Below are 2,512 nucleotides of genomic sequence, written 5' to 3' on the forward strand. Positions count from 1 at the left end.
TTCTGATCTCTTATTCTTATTTCACCCAGTTCTGTGAACACTTCCTCATTAGCCTGCCCTCACCGTACAATTTGAAAACACCTCACGCATGATTCTGCCTGAAAAAGCCATAAAAATAACTTGAAAATATTGCTTATTGTCTATTGCATTATTGCAAAACTCAAGTTACAAATATCATTCCTGGCTAGCATGTGATGTTTTGTGTAAGCAAAGTCAGGGTGGTGATTGTAATTCTCAGTCATTGATGACTTGTAGACACCTATTTAACCTTTTCCATGTGGTCACAAATGCCTTATTACTCTCCTTTCCTTGTCTCAAGTTTCACTGTCAATTTTAGTCAAGAATAGTTACCTAGATATGAAAACATAAGCACTGATTAAATACTAGAAAATGTTTATCACAACCATGAAGACAAAATAACGACCATATTATTCAAACAACTTTGTGTATCAAAGAGCCACCATTTACTCATGTTACTGGAAGGAAGTGACAAGCTATCCATCTTGGTAGTTTACCTGCCCTGCATTTTTCTCATTCTGGGTATTCAGCAGCTGGCAACATCTTGACCACATTAGAGCCTGAACTTTGAGATGCAAAGGAAGATACAGGTGACATGGTTTAATCTTTTTAATGGCTAAAAAGATACAAGATACTAAAGTTTATGTGTCAAGTAAGCCCCAGGGTGCGTCCATGCTCTTTAAATATCTTTTATTCACATGGGTAGTGGTTGACCATCTCTGTTCACTAGACTTGGAATAACAGGCGAGACACACTGGCGGCCACGATTGTGGTGTGCATTCAAAGAAGCTTGCTGATGGGGCCCTGTCTCCTGGAAGTGAGTGGCAGCTCTACATGCTCTGACCTCCTGAACAAGTAAACGGCGAAAGCCAATTGAGCTCTGGTTCTGTAGTGCAACACACTGTGATACCACACAGCACAGCTCCTGCCACCATGCCTTCCCCACATGGATGGAGCGTACCCTCAAAAAATGAATCAAAATGAAGAAATTTCCCCATTTACTGTTAGACTTTTCATTATGACAGTGGGAAAGTAATAGCTGAACTGGCTATGCAACACCCTCTGCAGTCATGTGCCCTGTGAGAGTGCTCGCTCAGATGTTTGCCCAAATTATGAAAGAATTGTTCATTCAACATTGGAGAGTGGATTCCAATAGGAATAAGACACTATTGCTATCTGTTATTTTGATTATTATTATTATTATTATTATTATTATTATTATTATTATTACTATTATTGTTATTATTTTAGAATTTTCAAGCCAATTTTAATCCCTCACAATATGTGTATCGATAGCAAATGCTTTCTAAACATTATGGCAAGTAAGCTACGATTAACTTCTGAATTCTTCGTATTTTCTGAGACATAATGGCTAAGTACAGGACTTAGAAATGTGGACTTTATGGACAGGTTTATATTTCACAGACTTCTGAGCTATAAATTCAACTGCATCAGAAATTCCTTTTTTATATTAAGGATGCTGAGACTAAAACTTAATACATCCTTCAAAACACAGAGGCAAATTTATTTACTTCTTATGTACATGGGTGCATATGCACATATCATGGTGCACAGGCTTTCACTGAAAGCATCTTTACCCACAAAGCCATCTTGCCAGCTCACTAAAGATTTCTTAGGTACAAGGAAAAATCACTCATGGAGCCCTCCAGGCTACAGACATAGCTCAACTACACAATATACATTTACTATGTGCAGGAACTTGCATTTTATCATGAGATCAAAACCTAACTGTTCTTTTAACCCTGTACAGTTGAACCACAGGGACAAGGTGGCTCCACCAGCTTTCACTGACACAAGGCTTCTTTGGCCAGCTCTGCTCAACTCCTCCAGTGTAAGCCAACAAGATAATGGTGATCTATAGGCCAATATAACCCAGTCAAATGAACACTGGACACAGTCCAATCAGATCTTATGTCTTTGTGCAAAAAGTTGTTAAATGCCTTTACAAGGCAACACCCAGCCTCCAGATACAGTTGCCAAGACCCTGTTGTGCTGTAGTTAGTGTCTGAGGCATGGCAGGTGACTCTGGCTTCCTAGCCTTCTGTTATGAGATGGGCGTGGTTAGCAGGATTTCATCTTAAGTTTCCACGATGCTCACATGGGCAAGCAGAGGCCCTCGGGCCAATCTTCCAACCTGGGCCTCAGGACATGATCTTTACTTTGATGCCCAAGCACAAGCTGTCTGAGCAGCACAGGACAGTATGAACATCCTTGGAGCTTCCCAGAGACCACAACTTCATAGGCCTTGGCTCCACTCTGCATAATGAGCCACACTAAATATACCACAACAGGCCCTTCATACAGCAAGACCTTCTGGGAGTTTAAAGTAAAGACTGCTTGGCACACAAACCACTTGAGACCACCTTTGCTATAGAAATCTGTATGCTGATAATATTGTCATAATTTAATCTAATTATCTCCTTCACTTCATCGAAGGTCAGGATAAGTCATGTAGTATGATTAAGGTAAAGGT

At 40.0% G+C, this 2,512-nt stretch overlaps 1 pseudogene; it reads right to left on the minus strand.

Moving 5' to 3' along the window:
• Positions 1 to 1,981: 1,981 nt before the first annotated feature.
• On the minus strand, positions 1,982 to 2,301 carry LOC127199634 (40S ribosomal protein S3-like; annotated as a pseudogene).
• Positions 2,302 to 2,512: the final 211 nt, after the last annotated feature.

The sequence above is a fragment of the Acomys russatus genome, chromosome 15, assembly GCF_903995435.1.
Source record: "Acomys russatus chromosome 15, mAcoRus1.1, whole genome shotgun sequence".
NCBI classification, from domain to species: Eukaryota; Metazoa; Chordata; class Mammalia; order Rodentia; family Muridae; genus Acomys; species Acomys russatus.